The 21,341-nt window shown below is 47.0% G+C and overlaps 2 protein-coding genes, 1 non-coding gene and 1 pseudogene across 10 annotated transcripts in view; 1 reads left to right on the top strand and 3 right to left on the bottom strand.

Annotated features, from left to right (window-relative positions):
- DAP3 (death associated protein 3) overlaps positions 1-19,518 on the bottom strand; it is a 183,236-nt gene extending 163,718 nt beyond the window's left edge. Inside the window, exon 1 of one of the 2 annotated variants that reach the window (XM_050754828.1) lies at positions 19,505-19,518. The gene's annotated coding sequence lies outside the window, so the exon portion shown is untranslated. The remainder of the gene's footprint in view (positions 1-19,504) is intronic. The other variant, XM_050754848.1, reaches the window with a different exon arrangement.
- Positions 1-21,341, top strand: part of ASH1L (ASH1 like histone lysine methyltransferase) — a 366,415-nt gene that overhangs the window by 111,625 nt on the left and 233,449 nt on the right. For 2 of the 6 annotated variants that reach the window (XM_050752185.1, XM_050752174.1), the window contains exon 1: positions 20,173-20,696. The exons of 2 other annotated variants lie outside the window; for them this stretch is intronic. The gene's annotated coding sequence lies outside the window, so the exon portion shown is untranslated. Of the gene's footprint in view, positions 1-20,172; positions 20,697-21,341 lie in introns of those variants that run through there. 2 more of the 6 variants (XM_050752217.1, XM_050752167.1) reach the window with 2 other exon arrangements.
- LOC126944727 (U6 spliceosomal RNA) lies at positions 6,436-6,544 on the bottom strand. Its single transcript, XR_007722162.1, has one exon. It is a non-coding gene; the product is annotated as a U6 spliceosomal RNA (small nuclear RNA).
- On the bottom strand, positions 17,244-20,550 carry LOC126934301 (uncharacterized; annotated as a pseudogene). Its single transcript, XR_007718903.1, has one exon. The product of XR_007718903.1 is annotated as an uncharacterized LOC126934301 (transcript).

Raw genomic sequence — 21,341 nt, 5'->3', positions numbered from 1 at the left:
AGAGCGAAACTCCGACTCAAAAAAAAAAAAAAAAGTAGCTGGACGTGGTGATGAACGCCTGTACTCCCAGCTACTCGGGAGGCTGAGGCAGGCGACTCGCTTGACCTGGGGATGTGGAGGTTGCAGTGAGCCAAGATCGTGCCACTGCATTCCAGCCTGGGTGACAGAGCATGACTCCATCTCAAAAAAAAAAAAAAAAGAAAAAAGAAAAAGAAAAAAATTATGGTAAAAATTAAAGATGAATGATAATTATCTCCAGCCTACTAGGAAGCCAAAACAAACAAACAAAATTCTAAAAAATGTCATTAAAGTACTTCTGCAGGCCGGGTGCAGTGGCTCACACCTGTAATCCCAGGACTTTGGGAGGCTGAGGCGGGCAGATCACTTGAGGTCAGGAGTACTGGTCAACATGGCGAAACCCCATCTCTACTAAAAATACAAAAATTAGATGGGCGAGGTGGCACACACCTATAATCCCAGCTACTTGGGAGATTGAGGCATGAGAACTGCTTGAACCCTCCCAGGTTCAAGAGGAGGTTGAAGTGGGCTGAGATCACGCCACCACACTCCAGCCTGGGCGACAGAGTGAGACTGTGTCTCAAAATAATAATAATAATAAAATATAGGGCCGGGCGCGGTGGCTCAAGCCTGTAATCCCAGCACTTTGGGAGGCCGAGACGGGCGGATCACGAGGTCAGGAGATCGAGACCATCCTGGCTAACACGGTGAAACCCCGTCTCTACTAAAAATACAAAAAACTAGCCGGGCGAGGTGGTGGGCACCTGTAGTCCCAGCTACTCGGGAGGCTGAGGCAGGAGAATGGCGTAAACCCGGGAGGCGGAGCTTGCAGTGAGCTGAGATCCGGCCACTGCACTCCAGCCTGCGCGACAGAGTGAGACTCCGTCTCAAAAAAAAAAAAAAAAAAAAAAAAAAAAAAAAAAAAAGAAACCCCGTCTCTACTAAAAAAATACAAAAAACTAGCCGGGCGAAGTGGTGGGTGCCTGTAGTCCCAGCTACTCGGGAGGCTGAGGCAGGAGAATGGCGTGAACCCGGGAGGCGGAGCTTGCAGTGAGCTGAGATCCGGCCACTGTACTCCAGCCTGGGCAACAGAGAGAGACTCCGTCTCAAAAAAAAAAAAAAAAAAAATAATAATAATAATAAAATATAAAGTAAAATAAAATACTTCTCAAATATTTTTCAACTGCCATCATTCTGAGGCTTTCCCCATTATCTGCCTCTGCTATTCCAAGACAAAAGAGTTCTGCTTCTAACCACAGACTTTATTTAAAATGTAGATAACGGATGGGTGAGGTGACTCACGCCTGTAATGCCCACACTTTGGGAGGCCAAGGTGTAAGGATCACTTGAGCCCAGGAGTTCAAGACCAGCCTGGCAAGATAGCAAGACCCCATCTGTTAAAGACAATTAAAAAATAAAATAAAATGTAGGTAAACAAATCTCAGAGACAAATAGTTGGCTTATAGTCTTTTGAAGCTTTTCCAAATGCATGTAAAAAGACTTTTTTTTTTTTTTTTTTTTTTGAGACAGAGTCGCACTCTGTTACCCAAGCTGGAGTGCAGTGGTACAATCTTGACTCCCTGCAACCTCTGCCTCCCGGGATCAAGCAGTTCTCCTGCCTCAGCCTCCCGAGTACAGGTGCATGCCACCATACTTGGCTAATTTTTTGGTGTTTAGTAGAGATGGGGTTTCACCATGTTGTGCAGGGTGGTTTTGAACTCCTTAGCTCAGGCAATCCACCCACCTCTGCCTCCCATAGTGCTGGGATTACAGGTGTGAGCCACCCCGCCTGGCCAAGTTATCTTTCTTTGAACAAACAATAAAAAAAGTATTCTTGCCTAGACAGGCCAAATGTAACCTCAGAAGGAAGTCAGAAACAGCCTGTGCCAATTTAGAAAGGTATCTCAAAGACTGTGTGCTAAAACTTCAGTGCAGTGGCGTGATCACGGCTCACTGCAACCTCGACCTCTCAGGCTGAAATGATCGTCTCACCTCAGCCTCCCAAGTAACGACTACAGGTGCACACCATGACACCTGACACCTGGCTAATTTATTTTTAATTGCTTTTGTAGAGACAGGGCAGGGTCTTACTATGTTACCCAGTCTGGTCTGAAACTCCTGGGCTCAAGGGATCATCCTGTTTCCATCTCCCAACATGCTGGGATTACAGGTGTGAGCCACTACACTTGGCCCTTTATTATTTTTTTATTTTCTTAGAGTCAGGGTCTCATTACATTACCAAGGCTGGTTTCAAACCGCTGGCCATGCAACCTCTCACTTCAGCCCCTCATGAGTAGTTGGGAGTACACGTGTGAGTCACTATACCCAGCGAGAATAACAGATTCTTTCTTTTTTTTTTTTTTTGAGATGGAATCTTGCTCTGTTGCCCAGGCTGGAGCGCAGTGGCCTGATCTCGGCTCACTGCAACCTCTGCTTCCTGAGTTCAAGAAATTCTCCTGCCTCAGCCTCCCGAGTAGCTGGGATTACAGGTACACGCCACCACACCTAATTTTTGTATTTTTAGTAGAGACAAGGTTTCACCATGTTGGCCAGGCTGGTCTCAAACTCCTGAACCTGTAATAGCCCAAGCATTCTTTTTTTTTTTTTTTTTTTTCGAGACGGAGTCTGGCGCTGTCACCCAGGCTGGAGTGCAATAGTCGGATCCTGGCTCACTGCAAGCTCCGCCTCCCGGGTTTACTCCATTCTCCTGCCTCAGCCTCCCGAGTAGCTGGGACTACAGGTGCCCGTCACCACTCCCGGCTAGTTTTTTTTGTATTTTTTAGTAGAGACGGGGTTTCACCATGTTAGCTAGGATGGTCTCGATCTCCTGACCTTGTGATCCGCCCGTCTCGGCCTCCCAAAGTGCTGGGATTACAGGCTTGAGCCACTGCGCCCGGCCAGCCCAAGCATTCTTGAAAAATAACAAATTTAAAGGCCTCATACATCTTGATTCCAAAACTTACTGTAAAGCTACAGTAATCAAGATCATCTGGTACTGGCATACACTTACATGATCATGGTCAACCGATTTCCAACATGGATGCCAAGACAATTCAATGAGGAAAGAATGGTCTCCAACAAATGGTGCTGGGACAGCCTGATACTCATGCAAAAGAATGAAAATGGACCCCTATCTCACATTAGATACAAAAATGAACTCAAAATAGATCACAGACCAAAATGTAAGAGCTACAGGTATAAAACTCGCAGGGGGCGGCCAGGCATGGTGGCTCACGCCTGTAATCCCAGCACTTCGGATGGCCGAGGCGGTCGGATCACGAGGTCAGGAGATCGGGACCACCCTGGCTAACGTGGTGAAACCCCGTCTCTATTAAAAACACAAAAAATTAGCCGGGCTTGGTGGCAGGTGCCTGTAGTCCCAGCTACTCGGGAGGCTGAGGCTGGGAGAATGGCGTGAACCCGAGAGGCAGAGCTTGCAGTGAGTTGAGATCGCGCCACTGCACTCCAGCCTGGGCAACAGAGCCAGACTCCATCTCAAAACAAAAACAAAACACAAAAACTTGCAGGGGCCGAGTTTTCTATTTTTTTTTTTTGAGACAGAGTTTCGCTCTTGTTGCCCAGGCTGGAGTGCAATGGCAGGATCGCGGCTCACTGCAACCTCCGCTCCCGGGTTCAAGCAATTTTCCTGCCTCAGCCTCCCGAGTAGCTGGGATTACAAGCGCCTGCCACCATGCCCAACTAATTTTTTGTCTTTTTACTGGAGACAGGGTTTCTTTATTTTATTTTATTTTATTTTATTTTATTTGAGACGGAGTCTCACTCTGTAGCCCAGGCTGGAGTGCAGTGGCCGGATCTCAGCTCACTGCAAGCTCCGCCTCCCGGGTTCACGCCATTCTCCGGCCTCAGCCTCCCAAGTAGCTGGGACTACAGGCGCCCGCCACCTCGCCCGGCTAGTTTTTTGTATTTCTTAGTAGAGACGGGGTTTCACCGTGTTAGCCAGGATGGTCTCGATCTCCTGACCTCGTGATCCACCCGTCTCGGCCTCCCAAAGTGCTGGGATTACAGGCTTGAGCCACCGCGCCCGGCCGGAGACAGGGTTTCACCATGTTGGTCAGGCTGGTCTTGAACTCCTAATCTCAGGTGATCCACCCACTTTGGCCTTCCAAAGTGATGGGATTACAGGTGTGCGCCACCATGCTCAGCCTCTAATTTTCTACAGAAGAAAATATAGGAGTAAATCTTCATTATCGTGTGTTAGGCAATGGTTTCTTAGATGTAACATCAAAAGCACAAGCAAAAGAACTAAAAATAGGCTGGGCACAGTGGCTCACACCTGTAATCCCAGCACTTTGGGAGGCTGAGGTGGGCGGATCACAAGGTCAAGATATCCAGACCATCCTGGCCAACATGGTGAAACCCCATCTCTACTAAAAATACAAAAATTAGATGGGCATAGTTATGTGCACCTGTAGTCCCAGCTACTCAGGAGGCTGAGAAAGGAGAATCACTTGAACCCAGGAGGCGGAAGTTGCAGTGAGCCAAGGTCGTGCCACTGCACATGAGCCTGGTGACAGAGCAAGACTCTGCCTCAAAAAAAAAAACAAACAAAAAACTAAAAATAGATAACCTAATTTTATCCAAATCAGACACTTGTACTTCAAAGGATACCATCAAGTAAGTGGAAGACAACCCACAGAATTGGAGAAAATATTTGCAAATCACGTAGAACTTATCTCCATAATATATAAAGAACACCTACAACTTAATAAAAAAGCAACTCAATTTAAAAATGCGGGGCCTGGCAGGTGGCTCACACCTGTAATCCCAGCAGTTGGGGAGGCCGAGGTGGGCGGATCACCTGAAGTGAGGAGTTTGAGACCAGCCTGGCCAACATAGTGAAAACCCTTCTCTACTAAAAATACAAAATTAGCTGGGCATGGTGGTGTATGCCTGTAGTCCCAGCCACTCCGCAGGCTGAGGCAGGAGAATCGCTTGAGCCCAGGAGGTGGAGGTTGCGGTGAGCCGAGATCACACCATTGCACTCCAGCCTGGCAAAAGAACGAACTGTCTCAAAAAAAAAAAAAAAATAAATAAATAAAGTAAAATAAACAATTAAATAAATAAAATAAATAAATAAATAAATAAAATAAAAAGGGGCAAAAGAGCCAGGTGCAGTGGCTTACACCTGCAATCCCAGCACTTTTTTGAGGCTGAGGCAGAAGGATCGCTTATGCCCAGAGTTTGAGACCAGCCTGGGTAACATAATAAGACCTGCTCTCTACAAAAAATCTAACAAATCAGCCAGGTGTGGTAGTGTGCCACTGTGGACCCAGTTATTTAGGAGGCTGAGGTGGGAGGATCACCTGGGTCTGGGAGGCTGAGGCTGCAGTGAGCCGTGATTGCACCACTGCACTCCAGCCGGGGCAACAGAGTGAGACTCTGCCTCAAATTAAAAAAAAAAAAAGGCAAAAGATTTGAGTAGGCATTTCTCCAAAGTATAAAAGTTATACAAATGGCCAATAAGCACATGAGAAGATGCTCAACAGTATCAGTCATCTAGAAAATGCAAATAAAAACCACAATAAGATACCACTTCACATCCTCTAGGATGGCTAAAATCAAAAGAACTGACAATGTATGTGTTGGACAGGATCTGGAAAAACTGAGATTTTCTCTTTTTTTTGTTTTGTTTTGAGGTTCAAAGAACTCATTTATTTTTACTCATAGAAAGTACAAGTATTAGCCTGGCATGGTGGCTCACGCCTGTAATCCCAGCACTTTGGGAAGCTGAGGCAAGTGGATCACCCGAGGTCAGGAATTTGAAAGCAGCCTGGTCAACATGGCAAAACCCTGTCTTTACTAAAAATACACAATTAGCTGGACATGGTGGCACACGCCTGTAATCCCAGCTAGTTGGGAGGCTGACGCAGGAGAATTGCTTGAATCTGGGAGGCGGAGGTTGCAGTGAGCCAAGATCGCACCACTGCACTCCAGCCCGGGCGACACAGAACTCAGTCTCAAAAAAAGAGAAAGTACAAGTATTGATGATCTGTGGTTATTTAATTTTAATTTTTAGTTTTGGGGTATGTGTAGGATGTGCAGGTTTGTTACACAGGTAAATGTGTGCCATAGTGGTTTGCTGCACCTATCAATCCATCACCTAGGTATTAATCTCAGCATGCAATAGCTATTTTTCCTAATGCTCTCCTTCCCCTGACACCCCCAATGACAGGCCCCAGTGTGTGTTGTTCCCCTCCCTATGTCCATGTTTTCTCATTGTTCAGCTCCCACTTATAAGTGAGAACATATGGTGTTTGGTTTTCTGTTCCTGTGTTAGTTTGCTGAGGATAATGGCTTCTAGCTTCATGCATGTCACTCCAAAAGACATGATCTCATTCCTTTTTATGGTTGCATAATATTCCATGGTGTATATGTATCACGTTTTCTTTATCCAGTAAAAGTATGGGCCACTTCATGAATTTCCGCGTCATCCTTGCACAGGGACCATGCTAATCTCCGTATGGTTCCAATTTTAGTATATGTACTGCTGAAGCGAGCAGAAAACTGTTTTTTTTCCTTTTTCTTTTTGAGATGGAATCCCACTCTATCACCCAGGCTGGAGTGCAGTGGTGCGATCTTGGCTCATCACAATCTCTGCCTCCTGGGTTCAAGCCATTCTCTTGCCTCAGCCTCCCGAGTAGCTGGGATTACAGGTGTGTGCCACCATGCCTAACTAATTTTGTTTTGTTTTGTTTTTTTATTTTTGTTTTTGTTTGAGACAGAGTCTTGCTCTTTCGCCCAGGCTGGAGTGCAGTGGTGCGATCTCAGCTCACTGTAAGCTCTGCCTCCCGGGTTTACTCCATTCTCCTGCCTCAGCCTCCCAAGTAGCTGGGACTACAGGTGCCGGCCATCACACCTGGCTAGTTTTTTGTATTTTTAGTAGAGACAGGGTTTCATCGTGTTAGCCAGGTTGGTCTCAATCTCCCAATCTCGTGATCTGCCTGCCTTAGCCTCCCAAAGTCCCGGGATTACAGGCGTGAGCCACCGCGCCCGGCAATTTTGTATTTTGAGTAGAGAAGAGATTTCACCATGTTGGCCAGGCTGGTCTTGAACTCCTGACCTCGTGATCCACCTGCCTCGGCCTCCCAAAGTGCTGGGATTACAGGTGTGAGCCACTGCGTCTGGTCCTTTTTTTTTTTTTTTTTTTTGAGACGGAGTCTCGCTCTGTCACCCGGGCTGGAGTGCAGCGGCACAATCTTGCCTCACTGCAACTTCTGCCTCTCAGGTTCAAGCAATTCTCCTGACTCAGCCTCCCGAGTAGCTGGGATTACAGGTGCATGATGCTACGCCTGGCTAATTTTTTGTACTTTAGTAGAGACGGGGTTTCACTGTGTTGCCTAGGCTGGTCTCGAACTCGTGAGCTCAGGCAATCTGCCTGCCTCGGCCTCCCAAAGTGCTGGGATTACAGGCGTGAGCCACCGTGCCTGGCCCCAAACTGGTATTCTTATATGTTGCTGTCGGAATTTTAAAATAGTGAAGCCACTTTGGAGAAGTTCAGCAGTTCCTCAAAAGGTAAAACATGGAGTTACCATATGACCTGCACTTCCACTCTCAAGTATAGAAGAAAAATGAAAACATCTGTATACAAAACTTGTGCACAAATGTACATGGCAGTATTATTCGTAATAGCCAAAAAGTGGAAAAAACTCACATGTTCATCAACTGATAAATGAATAAACATAATGTGGTATAGCAATATAATGGAATATTATTTGGCAATAAGAAACAAAGTTCTGATGCATGATATAACGTGAATGAACCCTGATAACAAAGTAAAAGAAGCCAGTTGCAAAGGACCACATATAGTATGATTTCAATTACATGAAATGTCCAGAATTTGCTTATTAATTATATAATTGACTCGTGGTTGCCAGAGGGTAGGTGAGGGAGAAATGGAATGTGACTACTGATAGGATTATTTTAGGGGTTATAAAAATGTTCTAAAATTAGGCTGGGTATGGTGGCTCACACCTGTAATCCCAGCACTTTGGGAGGCTGAGGCAGGCAGACCACGAGGTCAGGGGATCGAGACCATCCTGGCCAACATGGTGAAATCCCGTCTCTACTAAAAATGCAAAAATTAGCTAAGCCGGGCGCAGTGGCTCACGCCTGTAATCCCAGCACTTTGGGAGGCCAAGGCGGGTGGATCATGAGGTCAGGGGATCGAGACCATCCTGGCTAACATGGTGAAACCCCGTCTCTACTAAAAACACAAAAAAATTAGCCGGGTGTAGTGGCGGGCGCCTGTAGTCCCAGCTACTCAGGAGGCTGAGGCAGGAGAATGGCATGAACCCGGGAGGCGGGGCTTGCAGTGAGCTGAGATCGCGCCACTGCACTCCAGCCTGGGCGGCAGAGCGAGACTCTGTCTCAAAAAAAAAAAAAAAAAAAAAAAAAAAAAAAAATTAGCTGGAACTGGTGGCATGTGCCTGTAATCCCAGCTACTCGGGAGGTTGAGGCAGGATAATCACTTGAACCTGGGAGGTGGAGGTTGCAGTCAGCTGAGATCGCGCCACTGCACGCCCACCTGGCGACAGAAGGAGACGCCGTCTCAAAAAAACAAAACAAAACAAAACAAAACAAAAAACATAACAAAAACTTCTAAAATTAGTGGAGCCTGGGCACGGTGGCTCAGGCCTATAATCCCAGCACTTAGGAAGACCAGTCTGACATAGGAAGATCTTATCTCTACTAATAATCAAAAAAATTAGCTGAACATGGATGCCTGTGCCTGTAGTTGTAGCTGCTCAGGAGGCTGAGGCAGGAGGATTCCTTGAGTCAAGGAGATCGAGGCTGCAGTGAGCTAGGATTGCACCACTGCACTCCAGCCTGGGCAACAGAGTGAGGTCCTATTTGAAAGCAAGCAAGCAAACAAACAAACAAACAAATGTAAACTTACAGATGAATTGCAAAGGTAGTACAAAGAGCTTTCTTACACTCTTCATTCAGCTTTCCTTAATGTTATATATATACATGTGTGTGTGTATATATATATATAACTACAGTACAATTATCAATTATCAAAATTAAGAAATTAAAGTTGGAACAATACTATTTACTAAACTATAGATTTTATTCGGATTTCCTCAGTTTTTCTGCTAACGTCTTTTTCTTTTTTTGAGACAAGGTCTTGCTCTGTCACCTAGGCTGCAGTGTGATGACGTGATCTTGGCTCACTGTAACCTCCACCTCAACCTTTGGTCTTCAGCCTCCCAAGTAGCTTGGACTACAGGCATGGGCCACTACACTTGGCTAATTTTTGTGTTTTTTGTTGAGATGGGGTTTCACCATGTTGTCCAGGCTGGTCTTCAACTCCTGGGCTCAAGCGATATGTCTGCCTCTGCCTCCTAAAGTGTTGGGATTATAGGCGTGAGCCACTGCACGCAGCCTAATGTCTTCTTTTTGTTATAGGATCCAATAGAAGACTCCACATCTGAAGATCTTTTTGTTTTTTAAAATCACCAACATATTACCTACCCTTTAAAATTTTTGCAAAAGGTATACATTTGAAAAAATATATCCATATCAATTTCATTCAAGTCATTGATACAACTATTTAACAGGATAAGATTACCTAGCATAGCCTGGCTACAGTTTGTAATTTTAATTTTAATTTTTTTGTGAGATGGAGTTTTGCTTTTGTAACCCAGGCTGGAGTGCAATGGCGTGATCTCGGCTCACTGTAAGCTCTGTCTCCTGGGTTCAAGCAATTCTCCTGCCTCAGCCTCCCTAGTAGCTGGGATTATAGGCACCTGCCACCAGGCCCAGTTAATTTTTGTATATTTAGTAGAGACAGGGTTTCACCATGTTGGCCAGGATAGTCTCGCCATTCCAAAGTGCTGGGATTACAGGCGTGAGCCACTGCGTCTGGCCAGTTGGTATTTGTTTTTTTTTTGTTTTGTTTTGGTAGGGACAGGGTTTCGCCATGTGGTCCAGGCTAGTTTCAAACTCCTGAGCTCAAGTGATCTGTCTACTTTGGCCTCTCAGGTGCTAGCATTACAGGCGCGTGCCACCATGCCCAGCTAATTCTTGTATCTTTTTTTGTAGAGAAAGGATCTCACTATGTTGCTTAGGTTGCTTTCAAACTCTTGGGCTCAAGCGATCCACCTGCCTTGACCTCTCAAAGTGCTGGGATTATAGACGTGAGCCGCTGTGTCTGGCCCACTTGGGTATAGTTTAAAAATTCTGATACCCAGAGTGTGCCTCAGATCAATTAAATCAGCCTCTGATAGTGACCCGGACATCAATATTTTTAAAGCTTCCCAGCTCATTCCAATGTGCAGCCAACAGTGACAACCACTGCCTAGATGTCCATGGTTAGGGGAACTTCAACCCATTTTGCTAACGTGTAGCCTTTGGGTATGGTTATTCAACCAATTAAACATTCAGTATACATTTCTCCAAAAATCCACTCTGTGAGATTATCAAATGTCTAACTTTAATGAGGACATACCAATAACGGAATTACTTTGATCTACCATTCTAAGAATTCTTTTTTTGGCTGGCGCGGTGGCTCACACCTGTCATCTCAGCACTTTGGGAGGCCAGGACGGGCGATCACTTGAGGTCGGGAGTTCGAGACGAGCCTGACCAACATGGAGAAACCCCATCTCTACTAAAAATACAAAATTAGCGAGACGTGGTGAAACATGCCTGCAATCCCAGTTACTCAGGAGGCTGAAGTGGGAGAATTGCTTGAACCAGGGAGGCGGAGGTTGTGGCGAACCACGATCATGCTATTGCACTCCAGTCTGGGCAACAAGAGCGAAATTCCATCTCAAAAAAAAAAACCAAAAAAAAATCATCTGTCTCCTGGGTTCAAGCAATTCTCTGCCTCAGCCTCCCGAGTAGTTTGGGATTACAGGTGCTCGAAACCATGTCTGGTTAAGTTTTGTATTTTTAGTAGAGACGGCGTTTCACCATCTTGGCCAGGCTGGTCTTGAACTCCTGACCTCGTGACCCACCAGCCTCAACCTCCCAAAGTGCTGGGATTACAGGCGTGAGCCACCATGCCCAGCCATTTCAGGAATTCTAACAAGAAGGATGTATTAGTCTGCCATGACTTTCTTTTCTACTAAACCCAGACTGATTCCTCACGATCAGTAATGTTTCTCTAAATTAGTAGTTCTCTACCAGGGGGACTTTTGTCCCCTCCCCTAACATGGGACAATGAATGGTTGGAGGCATTTTGGTTGTCACAACTGAAGGAGGGAGGGGGGGATGCTACTGGCATCGAGTGAGTAGAGGCCAGGTATGTTGCTAAACAGTCTACAATGCACCGGAGAGTCCCCCACAACAAAGAATGATCCATCCCCAAATGTCAACAGTGTTGAGGTTGAGATTGTACTAAATCCTGAGTCCCATAGGAAAAGTTTGGTTCACAAAGATTATTTCTTTTTTGTTTTTTGAGAGAGTCTCACTCTGTCGCCCAGGCTGGAGTGCAGTGGCGTGATCTCGGCTTACTGAACCTCCACCTCCTGGGTTCAAATGATTCTCCTGCCTCAGCCTCCCAAGAAGTTGGGATTATAGGCGTCTGCCACCATGCCTGGCTAATTTTTGTATTTTTAGTACAGATGAGGTTTCACCATGTTGGCCAGGCTGACCTCCTGACCTCAAGTGATCTGCCCGCCTTGGCCTCCCAAAGTGCTGGGATTACAGGCGTAAGCCACCGTGCCAAGCCACAAAGAGTAATTTCGTTGTTTTCATAATTTCAGATAGAAAAAGCAGAATTCCTTACACTGTATTTTCTCATCTTAATAATATCTATCTCCCCAGGTTTGGATTCCTACAGCAACATTAGGGCTATAAAAGTAAAGCATTTCTGAAATTTACTGATTATCACAAACTTCAATAGTGCTAACTTCTCCAAGCTCTCAGGTTTTTTTGTTTGGTTTGAGATAGGGTCCCTGCAGTCTCCAAGGCTTGAGTGCAGTGGTATCATCGCTCACTGCAGTCTTGAACTCCTGGGCTCAAGCGATCCTCTGCCTTCAGCCTCCTGAGGAGCTTGGACTACAGCAGGGGTGTCCAATCTTTTGGCTTTCCTGGGCCACGTCGAAAGAATTGTCTTGAGTCACACATAAAACACACCAACACTAACAACAGCTATGAGCTAAAACAGCAACAACAACGAAATCGCAAAAAAAAAAAAAAAAAAAAAAAGGCTTATAATGTTTTAAGAAAGTTTATCAATTTGTGTTGGGCCCTATTCAAAGCAGTCCTGGGTTGTATGAGGCCCATGGGCCACAGGTTCGACAAGCCTGGACTACAGGCATGTACCACCATGAAAGGCTAATTTTTACTTTTTTATAGAGATGGGGTCTATGTTGCCCAGGCTGGTCTTTAGCTCCTGGCCTGAAGCAATTCTCCCACTTCAGCATCCCATAAAGTGCTGGGATTACACGTGAGCATCGTGTCTGGCCAACCTCAGTCTTGTACCTATAGGTGTTTTTGCTAGAAATATGCATGTAGTTTACGATTCTGATAACAGTGCAAGTGATGACGCAATATATACTTTTTAAAGTTCCCCAGCTTTTAAAGCTGCATTAGCTCTTCTGCAATGGAGAAAGCAAGAAGGAAGGAAATACAGTAGCACCCCCTTATCCTCGGGAGATCCCACTGCAGGATTCCCAGGGGATGCCTGAAACCATAGAGAGTACTGATCACTAAATAAATAAACACACACACAAACACACACACACAGTTTTCCTATAGGTATATACTTATAATCAAGTTTAATTTATAAATTTGGCACAGTAACAAATGAACAATAACCAATAAGAAAACGGAACAATATACCATATAAAAGTTATGTGAATATAGTCTCTCTTGTTCTCAAAATATCTCATTGTACCGTGCTCACCCTTCTTGTGTTGATGTGAGATGACAAAACGCTTACAAGATGAGTACAGTGAATGACTTAGGAATTGTGATGTAGCTAATATCGACCTTCTGACTATGCCTAAGAAGGGGGATCATCTGTTTTGGGTGATCCTGAATCATTGAGTCATGCCGATGTCCACAGTTGGATGTCAAAAGCTGATGATGTCAATGACTAACCGATGGGCAGCACACACGGCGTGGTTATGTTGATTCACATCCAGGACAGTGTGGTGCAAAATTGCATCACACTACTCAGAACGGTGAACAATTTAAAACTTAAACTACTATGGAAGGGACTATGATTGCTTGTTAGGGTAGCAGATATTCTAGATACTCTTCAGCAAAATGGACTCCAGGCTGTATCTGATAGGTTTCAAAAGACTTCACAAAAGGTATGTTAGTGTACACACACGACTGGGATTAACATTCTAGAATTTTAGGACTCAATGGTACACCACTGAGGTATTGTTATGAATTTAACTGTAAATTTAGATTATGGTTCTGAGGTGGAGACGCATAAAAATGAAAACTTAAAAGAAAACAAATACCAACGCAATTGGGTATTTCTGGGTGCTAATGTTGCAGGTAATTATCTTTCTCGACTTTCATTTCTAACATTAATAGTTAGCAATATCAATAATATTGTTTATGAAAGAAATACTGTCCAAACTTTATTAAGGTGTTCATGTTAACACTTAAGGTTTCAGATTTTCTTTTCTTTTTTTTTTTTTTTTGAGACGGAGTCTTGCTCTGTCGCCCAGGCTGGAGTGCAGTGGCTGGATCTCAGCTCACTGCAAGCTCCGCCTCCCGGGTTTACGCCATTCTCCTGCCTCAGCCTCCCGAGTAGCTGGGACTACAGGTGCCCGCCACCTCGCCCGGCTAGTTTTTTGTATTTTTTAGTAGAGACGGGGTTTCACGGGGTTAGCCAGGATGGTCTCGATCTCCTGACCTTGTGATCTGCCCGTCTCGGCCTCCCAAAGTGCTGGGATTACAGGCTTGAGCCACCGCGCCCGGCCAAGGTTTCAGATTTTCAAATTTGAGATGTTCAAACAGCAGGTATAACACAAATATTCCAAAATCCAACAGAATCTCAAATCCAAAAAATTTCTGTTCCCATTTTTGTAAAAAACAAAAAACAAACAACAAAAAACTGGCCAGGCCCAGTGGATCACGCCTGTAATCCCAGCACTTTGGGAGACCAAGGCGGGCGGATCATAAGGTCAGGAGTTCAAGACCAGCCTGGCCAACATAGTGAAATCCTCACTCTACTAAAAATAAAAAAAATTAGGCATGGTGGCGGGCACCTGTAATCCCAGCTACTCGGGAGGCTGAGGCAGTAGAATTGCCTGAACCCGGGAGGGGGAGGTTGCAGTGAGCCGAGATTGCGCCGTTGCACTCCAGCCTGGGTGACAGTGCGAGAATGTGTCTCAAAAAAAAAAAAAAAAAAAAGAAAAAAAAAAGGCCGGGCATGGTGGCTCATGCCTGTAATCCCAGCCTTTGGGAGGCAGAGACAGGCAAATCATGAGGTCAGGAGATGGAGACCATCCTGGCTAACACAGTGAAATCCCGTCTCCACTAAAAATACAAAAAATTAGCCATACGTGATGGCAGGCACCTGTAGTCCCAGCTACTCGGAAGGCTGAGGCAGGAGAATGGCTTGAACCCGGGAGGCAGAGCTTGCAGTGAGCCGAGAATGCGCCACTGCATTGCAGCCCGGGCAACAGAGCGAGACTCTGTCTCAAAATAAATAAATAAGTAAATAAAAAAATATAAATAAACAAAAAACCCTTGGGAGGCCGAGGCGGGTGGAACATTTGAGGTCAGGAGTTCAACACCAGCCTGACCAACATGCTGAAACCCCGGCTCTACTAAAACATAAAACTTAGCTAGGCATGGTGGTGGGTGCCTGGAATCTCAGCTACTCAGGAGGCTGAGGCAGGAGGAGAATCACTTGAACCCAGGAGGTGCAGGTTGCAGTGAGCCAAGATTGCGCCACTGCATTCTAGCCTGGGTAACAGAGTGAGACTTCCCCACAAAAAAAAAAAAAAAAAAAAAAAAAAAAAGCCAGGGGCAGTAGCGCACGCCTGTTATCCCAGCATTTTGGGAGGCCAAGGCGGGTGGATCATTTGAGGATGTCAGGAGTTCAAGACCAGCCTGGCCAACACAGTGAGACTCCATCTCTACTAAAAATACAAAGATTAGCCAGGCGTGGTGGCAGGCACCTGTAATCCCAGCTACTTGGGAGGATGAGGCAGGAGAATTGCTTGTACCCAAGAGACGGAGGTTGCAGTGAGCCCAGATCGTGGCACTACACTCCAGCCTGGGCAATAGTGAGACTCCATCTCAAATAATAATAATAATAAAGTAAAATAAAAGATAAATAATTTTATTTTATTTTTTTAGACAGGGTTTTGTTCTTATTGCCCAGGCTGGAGTACAATGGCGCAATCTCGGCTCACTGTAACCTCCAACTCCTGCGTTCAAGTGATGCTCCTGCCTCAGCCTTCCAAAGTAAGGTGGGATTACATGCGCCCGCCACCACGCCCAGCTAATTTTTTTGTATTTTTAGTTGATACGGGGTTTCATCATGTTGGCCAGGCTGGTCTCAAACTCCTGGCCTCAGGTGATCCACCTGCCTTGGCCTACCAAAGTGTGGGGTTACAGGCATGAGCCGCCACACCTAGTCAATATTTTTAAAGACTCTTGGTCAGGCACGGTGGCTCATGTCTATAACCCCAGGAATTTGGGAGGCTGAGGCAGGTGGATCACCTAAGGCCAGCAGTTCGAGACCAGCCTGGCCAATGTAGCGAAACCCTATCTCTATTAAAAATACAAAAATTAGCCAAATTAGATGGGCATGGTGACACACGCCTGTAGTCCCAACTACTCAGGAGGCTGAGGCAGGAGAATTGCTTGAACCCGGGAGGCAGAGGTTGCGGTGAGCCACACCACTGCACTCCAGCCTGGGTAACAAGAGCAAAACTCTGTCTCAAGGGTTAAAAAAAAAAAAATTAACTTTATTTTGTTTTACATTTTAGAGACAGGGTTTCACTCGCTTGCCCAGGCTGGAGTGCAGTGGTGTGTGATCATGGCTCATGGCAGCCTCAAACTCCTGGACATGCCACCATGGCCTGGCTAATTTTTCTTAGTTTTTGTAGAGATGGGGTCTTGCTATGTTGACCAGGCTGGTCTTGAACTCCTGGCCTCAAGTAATCCTCCTGCCTTAATTGCCCAAAGTGTTGGGATTATAGGCATGAGCCACTGCGCCCAGCCTGAAACCTCATTTTAAAAGTTTATATCAGACCAGGACCCCAAGATGGAGTTGGCTGTACCAGTGAGGGAGAAGAAACTCCTGGATGTCAAACTAGCGGAACTGCCAAACTAAATATTAATGTGTGATCTCACACAAGAAGGCACTGTTGGAGCATTCAAAGAGGTTACTACAGGTATTACAAGTATCCAATTTGAAGAAAGGGAGCTTCGACGGATTTCTTTTTTTTTTTTTTTTTTTTTTTTTTTTTTTTTTGAGGCGGAGTCTGGCTCTCTTGCCCAGGCTGGAGTGCAGTGGCCGGATCTCAGCTCACTGCAAGCTCCGCCTCCCGGGTTCACGCCATTTTCCTGCCTCAGCCTCCCGAGTAGCTGGGACTACAGGCGCCCGCCACTTCGCCCGGCTAGTTTTTTGTATTTTTTAGTAGAGACGGGGTTTCATTGTGTTAGCCAGGATGGTCTCGATCTCCTGACCTCGTGATCCGCCCGTCTCGGCCTCCCAAAGTGCTGGGATTACAGGCTTGAGCCACCGCGCCCGGCCGCTTCGACGGATTTCTATGGTGCTAGCAGCTTACATGCTTTTCAGCTACTGTCTGAAAATGAGCACAAGCATGGGCAGCTACAGAAGTAAAACTGAAGAGGGCCATTGCAGAGCGCTCGTTCCTGGATAATCTCCTTAGTTTAATGTCAGCTGATTAGCAACCTTAATTCCCTCTGCATCCTGATTTTTCCCTTGTCATGTAACATATCATATTTATAGGTTTCAGGGATTAAGAAGTGGATATCCTTGGGGAAACCATTATTCTAACTTCATTGGTTCAAATAATTCAGGGTTTGTTCATTCAGTGAGGTCATTTCATTGAGCACTTAATATATTTTAGTCTCTAGTTGGCTCTGGGGCATGTATGAAAAAACAGAATCCTATCTCATTTGCTTATATGTAGTTGATAATTCATTGATCATTATAGTTACTGAAAGTTACTTTAACACAGAGACCATATGTAAGTAACTCTCCCTATACACTGGTGTAGTGAAATTCCATTAAAGGCATTTTTTTTTTCTTTGAAGCACAGCAATTATGCTGCTGATGAGAAATTTTACTTTGAAGAAAATGTGGTGTAGTGAAAAAAGTAATGCTTTTAAGAGACAGGCAAACTAAAGATTGTTACTGGACTTCTCTGGGCCTCAGGCTTCTCTTCTGTAAAATGAGGGTAAGATTATCTATCTCAAAGTGTTGTTTATAGTAAGGATTAAACAGGAATACGCATTCCCCTGGCATGGTAGTCCACAAATGCTAACTGCCTTTCTCTTTTGGTATTTTTAAGTATCTGACATTCATTTCAATATTTCTTTTCTTTTCTTTTTTTTTTTTTTGAGACGGAGTTTCGCTCTTGTCGCCCAGGCTGGACTGCAAAGACGTGATCTTGACTCACTGCAACCTCTCCCTCCTAGGTTCAAGCGACTCTACTGCCTCAGCCTACCAAGTAGCTGGGACTACAGGTGCTCCACCATGCCCACCTAATTTTTTTTGGATTTTTTTTCTTCTTTTTAAGACAGTCTCGCATTGTTGCCCAGGATAGAATGCAGTGGTGCAATCTCCACTCACTGCAACCTCCGCCTCCCGGGTTCAAGCGATTCTCCTGCCTCAGCCTCCCGAGTAGCTGGGATTACAGGTGCCCGCCACCACACCCGGCTAATTTTTTGTAATTTTAGTAGACAGGGTTTCACTATGTTGGCTAGGCTGGTCTTGAACTTGTGACCTCGTGATCCACCCACCTTGGCCTCCCAAAGTGCTGGGATTACAGGCGTGAGCCACCATGCCCAGCCTCATTTGAATATTTCTGTGACTTGCTTTGCACTAGCCTGTGATGCTTTATGTAAATTAAGTAGTAGACATAGTCCCTGCTCTCAAATAAAAAAAGTTGTTGGTAGCATAATACACTTGCACGTATGCAACTACAAAAGATTGGTAAACAAGTGGGCTCCATGAAAGTGTGGGACTTGGTTAAGAAAACATACAATGAGGTAATTAAGGCTGCTTTCCTCTTTACCTTAAATAAACAAAACAAGTAAACAACACTTAGTCCACATATCCTAAAGGGGAAATTTGGGACTGTCTACTTGAATTTTGGAGGTTGCAAAGGCTTTTTTTTTTTCCTCAGAGGGAGTTTCACTCTTGTTGCTTAGGCTGGAGGGCAATGGCACAATCTCGGCTTACTGCAACCTCCGCTTCCCGGGTTCAAGCGATTCTCCTGCCTCGGCCTCCTCAGTAGCTGGGATTACAGGCGCCTGCCACCATGCCTGGCTAATTTTTGTATTTTTAGTAGAGACGGGATTTCGCCATGTTGGCCAGGCTGGTCTCGAATTCCTGACCTCAGGTCATCCGCCCACCCCGGCCTCCCAAAGCGCTGGGATTACAAGCGTTAGCCACCGCGCCTGGCCTTGCATGGGCTTTTGAACAGTCATTTTTGAATTATTTCCTGTATCCCCAGGAGTCCACAAATGTGAAAGAAAGGGAAATCCAAGTAGATCCTTCCGGTAATTTATTCTGCTTTACCCTTTGGGTAAAGGTAAAAACTACTAGATCAAGTAAACTTTAGAATTATTTGTGGACTTTAATCGTCTGTATTTCTGCTGCATTCAATTACCAAATATCAGTCAAGTGTTTTGAGAAACAAATATTCAGTAGCCACAGAAACCTAACAGGTCTATGTTTGCTTTGTTTTATTAACGACTTGGCGGGACAGAACACTACCAATTACACCCACAAACCTTATCGATATCAACAACTGTAAATGACAACACGGCAATATTCTGCACTTGCCCTATGCCTAGGACCTAATTCCATTTTAATATATTATATTATTATTTCACACATCAACCCTGGAGGCATGTTTGGAGTTGCCTAATTTTTATGTACACTTTTTGATAAGGAACTAAGAAAAATAACTTGCTGAAGGAAGAAAACGGAGACTGAGTCCAGAACTGAATGAGAAACACATGGTTTCTTCATCCTCTATCATCAGCCTGCCTAACGAGGCTGAAGAAGTACCATCCATGAGTTAAGTGCGTCAAGGGCAAACAAACATCATCGCATATGGACAGTGGTGTGAACTTCGAGAAATCCGAGGCAGGTTAACAACAACAAAAAGCAGACCATCATGCCGATCTTCCTCGGGTCTCAGGTTGGCAACTCAGCGTCCGGAAGGAATCCCCCCGGAGGTGCGCCGGTCCTACTGGCCTCACTCCCTACCTCCTGGAGGTCCGGAGTCCCGCTCCTTTTCCTCAGCGGTACAACCCCCGTGTCGGTCCATTCCCTCACCGTGAGTCGAGGACCAGTTCTCCTGGCTAGGCGACCGGCACACACCGCCTGGGACCGGCTCCAAAGCACTCGTCCTGCGACTGCGAAGTAGGCTCAGGTCATCCGGCAGGAAACGACTCAACGCGCAGCCGCCGCGGCCTCCAACCACCGGCCGGCAGAGGGGCGCTAGGCAGCCCTCGATCCGCTCTCCGCGGTCTCGAGCAGGAGGAGGAGCAGGGGGAGGCGATCCGCAGCGCCGCGGCAACGAGCCTAGGGAGGTAGGTTGTCGTGGGGCTCGGGCCGCCACTCTGGCAATTCCAGTCAAACGTCAAGCCCCGACCCGCTCTTCCCGTCCCTTCCTCTCCTGCCCTTGCAGCCGACAGGAATGGAACAGTCCCGCGGGGGGGATTGTGGGAGGCGCACGCGCGAGGGGTGGAGGGTTGGGGGGGCTGGCGGCGGCGGTGGCGGCGGCGGTGGCGGCGGCGGCGGCGGCGGCGGCCGTGGCGGCGGTTGGTGGCCGTGGGGGCGGGGAAGGGGGGAGGAGAGAAGAGGAGGTGGAGGAGGTGGAGGAGGAGGAGGCTTGGGCTCGCGCCGCTTAAGGTACGCGTGAGGGCCTGCGCCGGAGCCGGCTTGACAGGGCCTGAGGGGGAGTGGGGGACTGGGCGAGGAGGTTCCCGTGGGTGAGCGCGTACGGGCTGGCTGGCGCGCTGGGCGGCCGAAGGTGGTGGTTGGTGGGAGCAGCCAGCGACTAGCTCGTAGACACTCGTACGCTTGCGGGCGGGCGTGCGCGCTACGCGGCCGGAGTCGGGCGGAGCGGGGGACGGTGGGGAAGAACGCGAGGAGGGAGGAGTGGGAGGTTGGGGGGGCGCTAGGCGCCCTTCGCTCCCTCCCCTCTGGAGGAGCAGCCGCCGCCACCGCCGCCACTCTGCTGCCGCCGCCGCCGCCGCTCCCGCCGCCATTTTGGGTTCGCTTTGCGGAGGGGAGACGATCCCAGTCTCGGTTGCGGGACCCGCCTCCCCTCAGTTTGCCCCCTTTAGCCTCCACCTTTCCCTTCTCCTCTCTCGCATTTCCGCCAGTCAGCTTACCCGCTGGCCGCCTCCTGACAAGCGGGAGGGATCCGCCGTGGACCCAGGGAAGCGGAGGAGCCTGGCGGCCACCCCCTCTTCCCCACTTCCCTGCACTCTCGTCGCTCTCGGCCTCGGCCTCCGACACGGTGAGTAGAACGATTTGGGCAGGCCTTCGGGCCTAAGCACTCTCTCAGCGATTGAATCCTGGGCTTCCTGGGAGCCACTGTCATCTCCCGGACCTGGACCTCCGGGAGAGCAGTGGTGAAGATGGGGGAGGGGAGAGCAGGGAGGGGGATCCTGAGCCTACCGGGAAGTCCCTCCAGGCGGGGTGAAGGGGTGTCCCTGACAGGCGGACTCCCGGAGGGGGCTGGAAAGTAAGCGAGTGGAGGCGGAGTCGTCTGTGCCCCTGACAGGTTAGTTTGTGTTTGTAGGCATGATCGGAGCCTCCCCCATAGTCCAGTTTGTGTGTGTGTTTAAATTAAGGGATAAGAGTGGTCGAGGACACGATCCTGAGAGGGGAGTTTACCTGTGTGACAAGGTCTGTGGTGTCGCTGCCGCGTTGAACGGTATGTAGGAACGGCAGGATGATCTCAGTGTTGTAAGTTTAATAAATGTCACTGATTAGTTTGTACATGGAAAGAGGTGTTTTTGGTCTAGAAGACAGATGGTCTGTTGATGTGTAGCGGCTGTGTTGGTGTGTGTATGCGAGGATGGAAAGTGTTTCCGGAAGAGTTTGCCTTGATTTGTGTAAGTGTAATGGAGTTCCCGTTATAAGTTAGCTTATTTCTTGA

Source organism: Macaca thibetana, chromosome 1 (assembly GCF_024542745.1).
Source record: "Macaca thibetana thibetana isolate TM-01 chromosome 1, ASM2454274v1, whole genome shotgun sequence".
Lineage (NCBI taxonomy): Eukaryota > Metazoa > Chordata > Mammalia > Primates > Cercopithecidae > Macaca > Macaca thibetana.
Note: the sequence above shows the minus strand (reverse complement) of the source record. Positions and strands in the feature narration are given on the sequence as shown.